We start from the raw sequence: 17,228 nt of genomic DNA, 5'->3' as shown, positions 1-17,228 counted from the left end.
TCAACCATTGCTGCCAAGAATGGCGACCACCAGACCTTCTGAAGTCGTCTCAACACCTCCCCCTTGCGCAATGGTCCTGACCATGCGCACTAAGTTTAGCAACCTTTATCAAGGAGGTAGGGAGAAGAAAATGTCCATGTGCACTATGCCTCAACCCATGTGATGGACCTGTCGCAGTGTCTCTAATGGCCCCCCTTTTTTGCCATACAGACTGTGCATACAGACCTGCTCATGCTTGTGCTGCTATCAGGGATGCTAAGTTTGTTAAAGGTTCACAATCTTCGGCTATCAGCAATGGGCCCATGCAGGTGGATGTAGCTACATGTTTTGCAGCCTCATCTGCCAAATTGTTACCCTTAATTATGGCCAGTGCTTTTGAATCGAGAATTGCTTCTAGTAGAGCTGAGAGGGCATGGCCATGAGTTACTGGTGAGCCATCTGCTCTCAGGAGCCCTCTTTGCGTCCAGATGATGCCATGGATATGACAGACTGCATATGCATATTGTGAGTCTGTATAAATGTTCAGAGTCTCTCCTGCTGCCAGGCGACATGCTGCAGTCAAAGCCTTTGTTTCTGTGAGTTGTTTCAGGGTTTGTACTTCAGTAAAAGTGTCATCAGGATGGAGTTGTATTAAAGCATAACCAGCATGGTTTCCTGCAGCATCCCTAAAACAGGAAACATCTACGAAATAGGTAATTTGAGCTGGTATGGGCTGATTATATAAATCTTTCTGTGGCTTTAAGAACACATCTGTTTTTTCTAGGCAGTCATGTGGTGTCCTGTCTACTGGTATCACCATCTGTGTGGCAGGTTTAATTATGGTGCATCACTGAATGGTGAGTTCTGGGGCTGAAAGGATTACCTTGCAACTTGTTCCTCGAGCTTGTGTTAGCACAAATCTGGGGTTAGTGATCAATGCATGCAGCTGATGTGATGTGTACAAGATGGTTGGATGCCCCATTGTAATGGCTGATTCTTTTTGGAAAGCAAATGCAGCTGCTGCCAGTCCTTGATAACAAGGAGGAAAGCTTGTTTCAATGCTGTCTAATTTGGTACTGTAATATGCTAATGGCTTCTTACCTGTGGGAGTTTCCTGCATCAGTACTGCACATGCATATCCCACTTTCTCTGCAACGTATAAGTGGAACACATTAGCATAGTTAGGATTACCGAGTGCTGGTGCCATTTGCATGTCCTGTTTTACTGATTCGAAGGCTCCTTCAGCCTCTGGGGTCCATTGCAATTCAGCTGAACTATTTGTTTGTCCTGCAGCTCGAATTAAGCTACATAGTGGGGCTGTTTTGATTGCATAATCACAGATCCAGGGTCGACTGAAACCAGCCATCCCCGGGAATGAGAGCATATGTCCCACCGTTTGTGGTTTTGGAGCTTTTGACACTGCCTCAATTTGTGAGGGTGCGATAGTTCATTTGTTAGCACAGAGTTGTCTGCCCAAGTATTCAATTTGTGACTGACAAAACTAATTTGTCTTTGCTTACTTTGTGCCCCCTTTTCTGATGCCATCAGGACTGAGACTGAGTCTTGTTTATATTTGGCTTTGGTGGTGCTACAGACTAGTAGGTCATCCATATACTGTATTACAGTGCTTTTCACGTCTAGGTGTTGTAGATCACTAGCTAATACTCTGTTGAATATTGACAGACTTTTGACATAGCCTTGCGCGATACGTGTGTAAGTATACTGTTGTCCCTGGTACGTAAAAGCAAACAGATACTGTGAGTCTGGGTGTAGTGGCACACTAAAGAATGCTGAGCATAGATCAATGACTGTGTACCAGCAGGCATCATGTGGGATGTTGGAAAGCAGATTGTGTGGGTCTGGGAATCTAATCGATAGTCATTGGAGTCGGGTTTTTTTAGTGGGAAAATTGGCGTGTTACATGGACTCTTTGTTGGTTTAAACACTCCTACTGCTACCAAGCCCTTGATAATGGGTTGTATACCTGCTATCTGATGTGCTTTTAGTGGATATTGTTTTTTGTATGGCAACACAATGCCCTCTTTTATTTTAATGCGAATTGGCTGTGCTGACCTAACTAACCCTATATCTGTTTTACTTTGTGACCATAACTTTGGTTGGTATTTGACAGTAGCCCGATATGTTCCTCTGAGAGTGACAATTGAGTTGGGGATCTTTGACTTAATAGTACTTGAACTCCTGTTCCTTCATCATATGTTCACAGAGATATCTTCAGATATTGTCCATTGGAGGAGAACTGTATTTGCAGATTCTGAGTAGATTTTCATGCTGTCACTTGTAGTGCTGCTTTCATCATTGGTCCTAGGTGGTGTGATTCTTGTCCTTCTGCTATCATGAGAGTCACATGCAGAGTGAACTTAGGCACTTGAAACCAGTGGTGTAGTTCTAGTGGTAGAATAACTGCTGCTGCTGCTCCTTGTGACCCAACATACAGGTCTTGACATACTACAGAGAATATTTTGCCGGTAATCAGTTCTGTTCAGCATTCTTTGTAGCCAGTATGCTGTTGAGTCTCATCAAGCATCAGAGTACAATGCAATGGCAGTTGTGGCTCTTGTGCAGAGAGCAGTTCATTCTGTATCCAGGCTTTCCATGCATTGCATTGGTAGGCATGTTCTGAACCAGCTGGCCATTGGATCCAGTACACTGCAGGATGCACATAAGTGTCTGGTTTTTAATAGTCTGTCAGTCCTTACACTGCCATCATCTGGGGGGCGTGTTCTTTTACAAATTCTAGTTTAAGGCCCTTGTGAGTGCAGGTGATGTTGGCTTTTAATGGGCATAGGATATCATGTCCCAGAAGATTGATGGGTGTATTTTGTGAATATAATAGAGGTGGTGTTATTGTCTTGCCAGATACTATCATGTGCACCAGTTGTGTTAGGGGAATCAATTGAGCTGTCCCAGAATAGCCTATGGTCTTGATAGATTGGCCTGAGAGAGGAAGAGTGGAGCCTTCACTGCCGATACGAGTTTGTGCCTCCTGTGTCCACCATAAAAGTGTGTTTTTGATTTTGTATTATGACGGCAACAGTTGCTTCATCTTGTGGCTGAGTGGATACAACTGGTGTCATATACTTCCTCCCTGGCATCTCTGTTGCCACTCCCTATTGCCGTTGGTCCCATCCATGGATTGGTGGTGCAGTCACTTCGACAGTGGCCTTTCTGGCCACATCCCCAGCACATCATCTCTCCATCTTGCTCTACATTTAGTTGGGTGTGTGACTGGGCATGCCTTGGCATCTGGGAGGATAATCCTCTCCCTCGTCCTTGACGATAAATACCTCCCCTCTGTTTCGGTTGTCCTCTGAAGGGCGGCCCTCTATTTGGTTGGGGCTGATTCACATGAACATGAATAGGTGACAGAGGAGCGTGTTAAGTTGGGTGTGGAGGAACAGGTGATGGCATGGGCATGGGTTTCTGATGTACTTATGGTGGGGCTAGTGGTTGGAGCCCCATTGGCCCTTGGTGCACAGTTGCTGTTTTAGGCATCGGAGGTGGTTCCATTGCTACCACTGGAGCCTGTACTTTGTTTTTTTTCCTTCTTTTGTTTGGAGATTAATCCATTCAATTGCAGCTGAGTGAGTTTGCTGGTGAGGTGTTTATTCACTTGTTCTTTCTGTTTCTATTTTCTTGTGTTTTCCACATGATGTATAAGATAATTTCTTCTGTGGTAGACTTGTCTATCTCATGCATCAGCGAGCAGCATCTTTATGTCACCCAGAGCCAGAGTAACACCTTCTTCCAGGGCTGTAACCCATTTAATAGCTTCTTCATTCAAGTCTGGTAACCTTCCTGCCAACCCCATCATGTCACAGAATGACCATGGCACGTACTGTAGGATGTTGTGTTGGGCTTTTGTTACCAATGGCATTTGGAAGCTGACTCCTCCATTACCTCAATCTTCCAGTGTTCTTCCACTGCTTAGTCTCATGCCTTCTTGATGAGGACCGAGGCTTTTAACCCTGTCTCTTGGGTCATCTACTGGTTCCATGAGGAAATGATGTAGATCCTACACATCCCATCTTCTTCAGTCATCATGGTTCCTTTCAGTTCCAGATTCACCATTTGTGAGGGGGTCAGCAGTTCTGTTGTTGTGTGACGTCTGCTTTCTCTGTTGAGTTGTGCCAGCTCCTGGTGGTTCTTATGTAGCTCTGCTAGTGTCTCCTGCATCTTTATTTGTTGTTCAGTCAGAGCATATATTTCATCCAATTCTTGCTGCAGCCAGTCCATACCCTGTTTTCCTGGTATTTCGTTGGTATTTCCTCTTTGCCTGCAGGAAGGGGTTGTTGTTGCTTAGCTGTGGACCACTAGCTGACCCTCTCCTGTTTAACTCTTGATCCTTCCTTGGCACATTATACTCTTCTCCTTGCCATAAGGATAATGTTTCTGGGCGCAGACGACATTCTTGATGTTTGTATCTTTCCAAGCCCTTTGTTGTGGGACCCTTTGTAATTCTTGCATATTTGTTTCTGTCTGTCTCTCCTGCCTGTATGCTGTCAGTCCCACGGTATCTTCTGCTGGAACATTCACTTTCACTGTCGCATGTCGTTGGATAGAGGCTGAGCTCTTCTTCTCATCTGATAAGGCTGGCATCTGCTTAACATCTAGCAGGTGTTGTTTGGCTGTTTCCCTGAGCCAGCTGTGCACTTCCTGTTCTCTGGCTCGTTCTCCTTCTCTACTGTTGCTAGTGTTCTTTGCCTTGTAGTGTTTAATGTTAGCTTCCACTTCATTGCAACAGGATGCTTCAAAGGTCCCCTTCTCTGGCCACTGTAATCTGCCTGATATTTGTTTGTGCCACTTTGTCATGCAATGTTTAATCTGTTTTGTATAGTCAGGGTGCTGCCTCATTACTGGTTCTACTCTACCCTTTTACCATTTTAGCTCCCATAAATCCCTGTTTAATGCCTCCTTCCTGTCTAGTGATCTCGGGCTCACCCTCTCCTTTAAGTCAATTCTGTATTGGACAGGAAGCCAATGAAGGGAGTTAAGAACAGGAGTGATACAGTATGCTCTCGTCTGTTTGCGTTGGTTAAAAGATGGGCCGCAGCGTTTTGCACAAGTTGAAGGCGACTGAGAGAAAATTGGGAGACGCCGACATAAAGTGCATTGCAATAGTCTAATCTTGAACTGATTAGCGCATGGATGGCTTTCTCTAGGTCGTGATGGCTTAAAAACATTTTAACTTTTTTAACATTTGTGCACTTATCTTTACCCTCGCTGTCCCTAAACGAGATCACCACTCTCCTGGTGGTGGCTGCCTTTCCTAGGCAGAGCACCTAACCCATAAACTTCAACCTATTCAACGCAAGACATACAAGTAAGAATACCATGCCTGTTTTGACTTGGTACAGTATTATTACACAGTACTCCCTATTGCACACGATCCTCAATCTCATTTAGCTCGGATTTTATCATCAAATACACTTCCCTTCTTTGGTGATTCTCCCCGATACTCACTGGTGAATAAACTTCCTCGTCATCAACTGGTGCTCTTTTCTAGCCCTTGATTATACTTCTTCAACATCAAAGGTGCTTTTAATTACACTCCCTCAACATTAAAAGCTTCATTTACTTCTTGCTAGGATCTGTGTCACTTCTTACCTTTTCTGAATACACTTCCCCAACATCAAAAAAGGTGTTCTCTAAATTCACTTCACCAACATTAAAGAACTGTTTTAGATACACTTCTTCAACACTAAAACTTCAACCTAATACTTATTAACACCAGGGACTTCTTGCTCTCTTCAAACTCATAAATCTTCATGACCAGTGATGGATAGTTTATAATCAATTTAAAACCAATCATCACATACCTTCAATATACTCTTCTGAAGGCCCCTCCATGCCAATGGTCTCTAAAATGTTTCTTGATATACTATAGTTGAGTTGGGAAGCTGAGACTGTGGGCAATCTGGCAATCAAGAGTATACAAAAATACAGCAGAAAACTGCTGGACTGATGTTGTTTTAACTACAACTGAGTAGATACAATCAAAATACAATACAAAACTATAAAACTTGTCCTCTTTGTCAGCTCGGCCCAGCTGCATGGGGTCCTCCGAAGCGCTGGGTCGAATGTCAGGGGAGGGCGAGAGAGAGGAGGGTGTCTGCGGTGTCGATTCTGCCGGTCCACCCTGGGGAACGGCGGAGAAGCGAAGTCTCTGTCAGTCTGCTCCTTCTCTGCCTCTCTCCCGTATCCTGTTATCTATGGATGTAGCTAGATCGATTAGGCTATGAAGAGAGTCACATTCATCTCTTACTGCTAGCTCATCCTTAATCTCGCCCGCTAAACCCTTGTAAAAAAACATCTGAAGAGCCTGATCCCCCCAGCCACTTCCCGCTGCCAGTATACGAAAATTTACAGTAAACTGAGACTGGCTGGTTTCCCTGCCGTAAATCTAAAAGCCGGCTTAGCGCCTCTCTGCCCTTGACGGGATGATCGAATACCCTCTTCATCTCTTCGGTGAGGAGAGTGTAATCAGTGACCACGTCTGTGTTCTGACTGGTGTAGTGTGTACTACCTTAATTTGATGTTGCATTCGTTGATAAAATGTCAGGGCACCACCTTCCTCAGCTAAGAAGGACTGCAGAAATTAACTGCTATAACGCTGATAAATTACTAACGAGTGGACTAACTGTAAATCAGTCTGATAACCTGAAGTGTAAATTCTGGATACAGGGATCGTAGATATTCAGTTCTAAAGGACACCGTCTAACCAGGACTTTCAAAATATCATTTATTAAGCAAAATTGTGGATAATGGGTAATGTACCATGAATAATAAGGCAGAAGATGTGAGGTGATATGACAGAACACACAAGAAACTTATGGCAACACAATGGTAAATAGATTGACCGTCTCTTAACCTCACGGACCAACTCTTATTCAAACCCGCTTAGCGTGCCTACTTGATTGCTGGCGTCCCGTTGTGCTCTGCTCCGAACTGACTCGAAGACGTTCCAGATGTTCGTCCGTGGCTCGATCTGCTTGGTGGTCTAGTGGAAGGCCCAGGCACCAAGGTTACGAGCTGATGCTGAACGGGGGCATCTCTGGAACTGGTTCTGCGGTGTCGGTTACAGATGAGGGACTCCTCCGGATGGTTGTTAACCGGACCAAGGATCAACAGCTGGCGGCAGGGTTTGGTTCGGTTGAGTCCGTGACGGATTATTTTAGACTGATAGTACAAATTAAGAGTCTCTTCGATGGCCGGTCAAAGAAGGCTACAAAATTAGTATTACTTGCCTAAATTTACTGATGTTAAAAACAAAACATTTGGCTAAATAGAGTGGCTTTGAGTAGCTCGAAGACGAAAAACTTAAAGAGCAAAATGACTGTGCAAAACTTAAGACAAAGAGTAAGAAGAAAAAGAACTCAGCTGAGAGTAACTAGACGTAGAAAGAAGAAAACAAAAGAACTAAAACTAACTAACTAACTAACTAACTAACTAACTAACTAACCAAGTAACGCGCACTACACGCAGTTTTTAAAGGTTGCTCCGGGGCGTGTCGAAAGGGCAGGCCATCGAATCACGTGAGACGGTTTGTGACGCGCGATTGCCTCAAGGAGCTGACTTAATCAATGATTCATACGAGGGGCTCATCTGCTTCTCACTATGGTCAATCACATATAATTTCAATGACAAATTTTCAATGACATTTCAACATTGTTCACAGCATGCATTAGACACTTTCTATGGTTGGGTGATAACATTAAATGATAATCATGGTACAGTTTTATCCCAACAGGTATAATGACTCAATGAATAACTAATACAAAAATAAAGATAAGAATAAAGAGAGGCAGACTATATTTGCCAAAAATGATTATCACAATTACGGTTACTTATCGATAAATGTGCCAAGTCAAGCATATTCAATCTGGCGGTTAGGGACCTCTGGATGACAGTATGGTTTTGTAATGACAATTCAGACAAACTTTTATAAAACCGTTAATATCACAACTTGGTCATACTTCAGGTCAGAGATACTGGAAAAACATCAATATTATGCGTACAACAAGTCCTGCAAGTTGAAAACATGAAAACTTAAGTTTAACATAAAAGTCTGGTTATCCTGGAGTATTGAGAAAAAGCACACAAACATTAGTCACTAGTTGCTTCAATGGATGGATGTCAGCATTTGCTGATGTTTGTGGATTCCTCTGAGGCATGCCATTTGTCTCTTCAGGCAGCCTTCTTGTATGGAGTCCTTGGGGCTATTGGGGGAGTAATTAGCATAGAGTGGGACATCCTGGTTTAGAGATAGGCGTTGACCTTTTGGCTCTCTTTCTTCAGTGTGTTAGCAAAGTAGTTTACTGAGCCAGACTTCCTGTCTCTCTTCGAAATCAGATTGCATTATAGGTAAACCAGATGGTCTGTAATTCAATCGGTTGGCGGGTTTACACCTCCATTTCTCCTGAAGGAATGCAGAGAGGGTAAGAGAAGGTCAGTTAGAGGCCAGTTCTGCTACACTGGAAATAGCGAGGGACCAGGCTGCTGCTTCCCCAGACAGCAAACTCATAATGAACGCTATCTTAGATTGGTGAGAAGCATAAGTGGTGGGCTGTTGGCTGAAAACTAGGGTACACTGGTGAAGAAACTGCGCATGTAACACTTCTGGAGTAATTACAGTAAACTAGGACCAATGCTAGGTTCGACTACTGGAGCAATGATAGATGTAAAGTGCATTAATAACCACAGACCAGACAAAAGGTGTAAATTGCCGGCTTATTATTTTTAGCAAAAGAGAGACAGACAGGTGACATAAAGCTTTCGACCTCACTTTAAGATTAATCAATGAAATACTTTCCCTTTTTGTTCAAGTGATTTTGTTTATCAATCCCTTTTAGATTTACACCTATTATTTGGCTTAAAAGGATATTATTTCTCAACCTAGGTTCTTATTTGTATTTATCTCAAGTTCTATTCCTTTGATCTAATTGACTTAACTCAGCGTTATTCTGAATCAAGTCCAGTTCTCAACCTCATGAGATGTCGTAGAAGTTTTGTTAAATTCCCCTTCAAGTTTCAACCATTACTTGTTTTGTTGTTTGTACCAAACAAATAACATTTACCATTCCAGTAATACCATTAGAGCATTAACATGGTCGATCCACAGAAAAAATAACAACAGTAAAATACACATAACTCAAAGTGATCCAGCAAAAGACTGAATAATTTGTATATCACAAATAAATGTCTTTATCTTCTAATCTGGCAATCTGATTGTCCTGAATAATTAATCCGATGTCTCTGAGTGTCCACTGCAGTTTGGCAGAGAGATATGGATCAATCCTACCAGTTTTCTTCTTGATGAAACAGCGCAACGTCCAGCAGAAGGCACTTGCGTTTGTGTGATGCACAGTTCAAGGGGTCCCTGGGCAGCTCGCCATCTTGTATCTGACACGTGGAATCCAATTTCCCGGTATTCGCTCAGAATTCCCGGTCCCAACCTTAATGGCCAAGTCTCATTCGGCAATGTACAGAACGTCACCAAGTTGGACAGGTTAAAAAAAAAAAAACAACAGTAACTCCATCAGAGTACAAAAAACTTCAAATTGACTCTTCACTTGTTTTATTTTCTCTATTTTCTTCTATTTGAGCAGCAGCTCCGCAAAAACCATCTGCGTATCTCCCTCCTTCAGAAGCAGGAAAAGACAAAACAACCCGTTTGGCTGTGGCAAGTCACATGAGTCACGCTGCAACGCGACTCTTCAAAATAAGAGTCTGAACACATTTTTAAGCCATTTTTTAAATAAAAAATAAAAGTAACATGAATTTACACATTTTTAATCCTAAATTAAATATTGTATCATGAAGTACAGCATTGCTGACAATCTTTATGATTTTTTAACCATGTTAATCTATTTATTGTCCATTTATCACTGGCAATGTATTTCGTATTGGCTGTTTTATTAACAGGCTTTTATTTAGTGAGGCTTTGTAACCCAGGGTTACACGCACACATGCCAAGATCACCAGAGTAACGAGCAGGGATAGGGATATATGGTTCCCTGGACAGGGTTGTCGGGTTCGCTGGGGGCTCGGGCGCAGGAAGTGGTTGTGGAAGGTCGGCGGGTGACGTAGGAGACGTGAGCCGGTCTCTGATGTCGGCCAGCTGACTCCCCATCTGCGTCATGCTGGTAGTTAAATGCTGGAGATGTTCCGTGATTTGGCGGAGAGTAGCTTCATGCTGCCCGAGCAAGACCCCCTGACTGGAGAGGATCTGTCTCATCCGGTCCGACTCCGCTGGGACCATGTTGGCCAGTAGATTCTGTGACGACAGTTCAAGGAAGGCTGTACCCAAATGCGGGGTGGCAAAGAATAAACAGTTTATTAAACAAAAGTCACAACAAAAAACTCTCAGCAGCTGGAAAACAATGCTCGACTGAGGAAGGCAGTCTCTGCTGGAGGGAAACTCGACAGCTGGAACACAAAACTCCGTTATGGGAAAAAAGGCTCTCAGGCAGGCAAGGCAGGAACGAAACTGGAGGAAAAACTCGACAGCTGAAACAAAAAACTCCGTTAGGGAAAAGGCACTCAGACCATCAACCCTTCGAACTCTTTCGAGGAAGAACCACAATCTTCTGATTGCGCCTGAGAGTGAGAAGAGCGTGCTTAAGAGAGGGAGCTCTAATCAGTGAGAATTAATCGCAGGTGCGTCTGGCCGATGCTTTAGTCTCAGGTGAGATCGGCCCCGCCCCTGCCACGTATCTGCCCTGGAGAGACACAAAAACACAGTCATAAGCAGAAACCAAAAACCCAGCCATAACACATAGCTAGTGAACACAATGTGCAAATTCCTGTCCTTCAGATTTTTTCTGTGTTTGCTTCCATGGGATGAGTTTGCTTTTTTGTGTCTCCAAAACGTCACTGTTGTGCTCAAAGTTCCCCTTATTTCGTATATAGTCTAACTGCAGTCTCCTTTCTTTTGAGTTCTTTGGCAAACTGAATGCTTTTGTAACATCCGCTTCACCTTGGTGTTCATGCCACAAGTGTCTTGACATTTTCTGCACAAACTTTCTGCAATAAAAGCAGAAATGTTTCATGGTACAGACCAAGCTCTTTCATCTACAGAGAACCAACAATTCCCCCATGAGCAAGCACTTGGCGACAGTGGCGAGGAAAAACTTCCTTTTAACGGGCAGAAACCTCGGGCAGAACCAGGCTCTGGGTGGGCGGCCATCTGCCTCGACCGGTTGGGTGAGAGAGGGAGAGCAAGAGAGGGAGAGTGAGACAGACAGACAGACAGACAGACAGACAGACAGACAGACAGACAGACAGACAGACAGACAGACAGACAGAAATGCAGTCAGAGAGAGAGAGGGAAAGAGAGAGAGAGAGAGAGAGAGAGAGAGATGCAGTCACAGTAACAGTGACAGTGGATGTAATAACAGTAGTAGCAGTTGCAGTGGATGTCAGGCAGGGCCAAGGCAGGAGACGCAGCTGAAATCCACAATCCAGATTCAGCCACTGTGTAACCTGCAAGACGACAAAGCACAGAGACTCTGGGGAAGGAGCTAAGTTAGTAACACGCCGTGGTAGGACATGAAAGCGTGCAGATGGAGAGGGACAGAAAGACAGAGGAGCTCGGTGTATCTTTGGAGGTCCCCCGACAGTCTAATCCTATAGCAGCATAACTAGGGGCTGGTCCAGGACAAGCCTGAGCCAGCCCTAACTATAAGCTTTATCAAAGAGGAAAGTTTTAAGCCTACTCTTAAATGTAGAGACAGTGTCTGCCTCCCGGACAAAGACTGGAAGATGGTTCCACAGGAGAGGAGCTTGATAGCTAAATGCTCTGACTCCTGTTCTGCGATATGAGACTTTAGGAACCATAAGTGTTTCTTGTTTCCTGTAGCTTCCATCCTCCTTCTTTAAAACTGGACTGACATACATAGGTTGCTCTTCTCCCAGGGGCATTGAAACACTCACATCCTTTTTATAATATGTTGCCACTTTCTTTTCATTCCCATCAACTCTGCTATTTGCAAATTTTTGTGTGGGGTCATGACTTGTTTGAAAGGGTCTCTCCTGGCTAAAATCAAGCTGGCTCTGACTCGAAGACTCACTTGTGTTCTGATTGGAAGACTTGCTTCTTCTCTGCCTGGAGGACTCACTTCCACTCTCCCTGGGCTTAAACTTGCTCTGACTGAAAGACTTTCTTCTGCTCTCACTAGATGCACCTTTGTTCTTTTTTTTAAAAAATCTTCCAGGGTTAATTCCAAACTGCCATCACTTACTGTGCTTTTGTCCATGGGACATGTAATGCAGGCACAACGTTAGGGGTGAGCCTGATGGGCCTGGGCCCACCCACTTGCACAACTGGCCCACCGTAAATGACTTGAAGAATTTTCTTAACTTTTATTTTTAATGATTAAAATCAACGTTTTAATAAAACCCTTAAAACAAAAATGTTTTAATTAAAAAAACAAAACAAACAAACAAACAAACAAACAAACAACAAAACAACAACACTTACTCAGCTATTATCACATGAGGTCTAGTCCAGTGACATCGGGCCATCATTGGTCACCCCAGACATGTTACACTTGCACACACACGTCACAATCTGGTGGTTGTTCGGCAAAGGATGGTGACCAAGTAGGGCAGTGGATTCTATAATGTAGGCACAGGCTGCTACAGTTAAATGAATGCATTGCTATGGCACAACAGTTAGCTATGTTTAAGTATGTTAAAAGAGTAAGAACTGAGTTACTTTGCCATTACTGTGCCCATTTTTCTTGTGTTTTCTATGGCATACTTTACTGTGAGTATCAAAAGAGAAAACAAGTAGTAAATATGTCTGTGAGAATTTTAAATAAAAACTTCACCTGTAATTAAAGGATATTTCCCATCGAAACTTGACTGTCTTATTACCTTCACAGACAGTTAAGGTCATGAATGAACAGCACAGCGCACTCTCTCTCTCTTGTTAAAAGTCATTGTAGCTCACCCAGTACTCTGATCGCTCTGTTTCTCCCTCTCCTTGCAATGAATTTAAAGAGTAATCCAGCCAGATCTAACAAAAATGAATTAACAGGCATTAAAATGTCTGTTTTTGTAATGAATTGATGTATTGATCCATAGCGAAAATATGGATAATGAGATAAGCCGCATGAGACACTTGTAATAAATACAAACTGTCACAGTGAAATAATAACCTATGGCATTGAAAATGTTTTTTAAAAAGATTTTGAACATGTCATAATCTGCTAGACATACTAGTCGCCCTCCACAGCATGATACCAGTCATTTTTGTTTAAGTGAGACTACCAGTTGGAAACAGTGTTAACTTTTGTAATTAAGAGGCCCACCCAGAGTAACTGTGGCCCACCCAAAATTGAATCCTGGCGCCGTGCCTGATGTAATGTACTCATCTTCACTATCAATGTTTGAGTCATCTGATTCCACAAGATTCATCTGAATCTTTAAAAAAAAAGAAAAAGAAAAGAAAAAGAAACTCACGCGTCAATAACTCATTTTGTAACATATTTAATATCAAAATTCTGAGTATACTTTAACGGTCTAGGCATACTGAGTGAAGAAAATTCTGTATGGAGCCTTCTATATGGAGTATTTTAAAGTAAATTTACAAATTAGAAAGACATACTGTTGATTAAAGTTAGATTAAAAATTTGACTAAAAACTAGGGATGGGCGTTTTCAGTTACTTTAATATTAATAATATTAATATTATTTTAATATTAATATAATTTTAAGATATAACTTTAATATTTATAATGAACGAGTACTCGCATTGTTTTTTTAACCGTAAAAATGAATCTGGGAGGTCTGTATCTGACCGTTAACATTGGTTCCGCTATTGTTTTCATGAACATATTGCATGTACTGCTGAATGAGTTGTAGCCACAACAAAGACACTGCACAGGTTAGAGTTCTCAACAGACATGAAAATCATGGTCCGAGCTGACAAGGCTAGAGTATGTAAAGTCCAAGCCCAGCGCTACGGAGCTACACCATTTTGCGCTCGGCATAACACGGGTGGTTCAAATTACAACAAAGTGAGAGAACGCACATATTGCCTATAGCTGGTGAAACAGCAACTTCATGTTCAATTGTTCACACACAAAAAATGAGAAGTTACCAGCAAAAAAAAAAGTTCAATCAGACAATTAGTCAGAACTGACAGAAAATCATAACTGTATGTGGAGACATTCACAGGCTAATAAGGTTACCTAATGGTGAAACAGTTTCTGAAACAGTACAGACCTCGAAACTGAGAGCACAGCATGGTCTTTCTGATGTATTAGCTACTTCTCATAACCTATTACAAGGGTTTGCAGTGGGTCACAAGCATAAATATTGCTTTACAACATGTAACAGCTCAGACACTGTACAATTCTAAATGTTAAAATCAAAATTGAGATTATGCCAGGTGTTGGACAGTGCCATAAAACGTTTCAGTGAGAACCGCACAGAAGGGCCCCTTATGGGTGAGACAAGAAACATACAAGTGCGTTACAGTATGTTACCTGGTCCCATTAAGAAGAGACTAGAGAAAGAGTGTGTTTGTGACATAAAATAACCCCATAAGTACATGACTGGAAACGTGTGTGTGTGTGTGTGTGTGTGTGTGTGTGTGTGTGTGTGTGTGTGTGTGTTTGACATTAACTGGCCTTTATCACACCACCCAATAAGTAATCCTGACTGCATTAAAGCAATGTGAACACTGGCCCATTTTGGTAGTAGAACAACATTGCATAAAAGTCACCACAGATATTGGTGATGACTGTGTCTACAATGTAATTTTAGTCTCATCTGGCTTTGATTCCTCATGGAACATCTGATGTACAGTAAAAATGAATCCGGGAGGTCTGTATCTGACCAGGGCTTCATGCAGTGGCCCAGATTCAAGTTCGTTCTCAACGGGACAATATTTTTAGGCTATAGGTTGATTATCTACTGCATTAGTATTTCATTCCATAGGTTTTTGTTTTTATTTTATGTTTGTGCTGTTGAAAGTTGAAAATAGATTATTTTAGGCATAATCAAGCATGTTGAAAAAGCCTGAATCTGAATTTGTGTCTTTACCTATTGAGGGATATTATTTTATTGTATAACTTGTATAAAATTGTTGTGTAATCCATAAAGAGGAGGCATACCTTAAATGTCCTCTTTTTTGGAAATTAAAATATGGTCACCTTAATTACAGTCCATTAACATTTAGCAGTTTAACATAATCATTGCGCTGATGGATTGTAATACACATCTTACTATTTCTTTGTTGTTTGTGATGTCAGGGCAGTCATGGTGATGATATTTTGCAGTCAGCCTGTCGCTTACTACAGTTCCTGAGTTCGTCTGGTCAACAAGGTGCAGCCAGTGGTGGCGTCACAAATCAACATATAAGGTTTAGTATTTAACTTTAATTCATGTACATAATTTTACTTATACTGGCTGGTGGTGTGTCCTTCACCATGCCTTCGGTGCCTGCTGCTTGAGGAAAAAAGGGGGCCTTTCTGTGTTTGCTTTCTATGTGGAGTTTGCATGTTCTCCCTGTTTTCACCCGGGGTTTCCTCCTTAATAACCCCCACTAGACAGCAAGAAGATCACCACCTGAACAATGGTGATGACGAGTACTGGTATCAACAGACCGAGGATTGGATAAATGCAGAGAAAAATAATTTCACGTGAAGCATGGCGTGTAGTGTGCAAATTAACTACTAAACTGGTGGAGAAGCTTCAGTCGCGGTGGATTTCGGCAAATACGATTACAGGCTGTAGGTGGAGCCAGAGGAGTTGGATTTTGTCCTAAATTACTCATTTAATGTCTGACTATCAGAATATAGAGACAGTTCCAGCAAATATGACTGAATAATTGTTACCAACTGAAGCTTTAAGGCTAATGTTAAATTAGTTTATTAAATGAAAAAATCTCAATGATTTGATAATAATAAAGGTGCTTTTTTAATGTAATTACAAAAAACAGATGAGATTGTTAATGTTTTATTTTTTTAAATTTTCTATAGGTCCTTTCTCGGTATTTTCAGCAGGGGCAGAGGGAAGAGGCGCTTTCCCGCAGCAAGTCCTGTTCCTGCCAAGAGGCCTAAACCATTGGATGTGGCTTTCTATTTGTTGCCAAAACAATGTGAAAAAACCCCAAAAGAGCAGGAGCAATTAGTCCATATGCGTGCAGGACTGGGCCATAGGACTGCTCATCTAGATGAAAGCACAACACATGAAAAGGTGATAACATGCAATTAGTTATTTGGGGGCCCTGCAATCGGCTGGCGACCGGTTCAGGGTGTACCCCGCCTCTCGCCCATTGTAGCTGGGATAGGCTCCAGCCCCCCGCAACCCCGAAAGGGATAGGCGGTATAGATAATGGATGGATGGATAGTTATTTGGGCCGGTTGTATTGAATATTGTATTCAGGCTATGAAGTTACAATGATTTGCTAGTTTGTAACACTGTGTCATTAATGCTATTTCTGATTTGAATGATGAGTAGTTTTTGACGCTCTATTTGGAGAAGATTACAGTTTCCATTTTTTCATCACAGTTATGTGATGCCCTCAAAGTTTTATTCCTCAAAATTGGGAACATTTACCGGCGGATGGCTACTATACAAATCTTCAGGGGCCCGTTTCACAAAGCAGGTTTAGTGAAAACTCTGAGTTTGTTAAGCCTGAAATGAAGGAAACTCAGAGTTTTCCGTTTCACAAAGGAAGGTAACTCAAACCAGAGGAGGAGGGGTAACTCTAGCCTGTTTCACAGAGAGAGGTAACTTAAACTCTTGGTCAGTTACCATGGTAACAGACTCTATGAACCTAACCTGGTCGGGACCAGGTTTTTCTCGATGAACCTCGAGTTTCTCTCTGTCTCCACCCTCTGTCAGCCACACGTTTTTTGATTTCCTCATTCATTCAGTCAGCAGGCGAGTTTTGGTATAACGTAGTACTGCCGACTGTTATTTTAAAAAATCAGTCAGTCGGTCTATATGAGAAGTCCACTTTTTTTCCACTAACATGGCATTTCCTTTTGACAACGATCCCGTGGATGAAGGTGCAGCATTACTGCGCAGCTAAATATTCGTCGGGAGATGGTTATCAGACCGCGCATTATCTTTTTGAACGGTACCGTTTCACGTCACAGTCCATCATCTACACACACAACCTAAACCGTCGTTACATTTGCAACATTGCAGCAGATATTGTGCGTTGCGCTGCGTTTCTGTGCAAATGGAAGTTTTTTGTGTAACATCGGAGAT

General features: G+C 42.3%; 1 protein-coding gene across 1 annotated transcript in view; it reads left to right on the top strand.

Annotated features, from left to right (window-relative positions):
- Positions 1–17,228, top strand: part of mrps23 (mitochondrial ribosomal protein S23) — a 45,545-nt gene that overhangs the window by 25,774 nt on the left and 2,543 nt on the right. The window contains exons 6-7 of the transcript XR_011602463.1: positions 15,260–15,369; positions 15,989–16,205. The gene's annotated coding sequence lies outside the window, so the exon portion shown is untranslated. The remainder of the gene's footprint in view (positions 1–15,259; positions 15,370–15,988; positions 16,206–17,228) is intronic.

Source organism: Chaetodon trifascialis, chromosome 9 (genome assembly GCF_039877785.1).
Source record: "Chaetodon trifascialis isolate fChaTrf1 chromosome 9, fChaTrf1.hap1, whole genome shotgun sequence".
NCBI classification, from domain to species: Eukaryota; Metazoa; Chordata; class Actinopteri; order Chaetodontiformes; family Chaetodontidae; genus Chaetodon; species Chaetodon trifascialis.
Note: the sequence above shows the minus strand (reverse complement) of the source record. Positions and strands in the feature narration are given on the sequence as shown.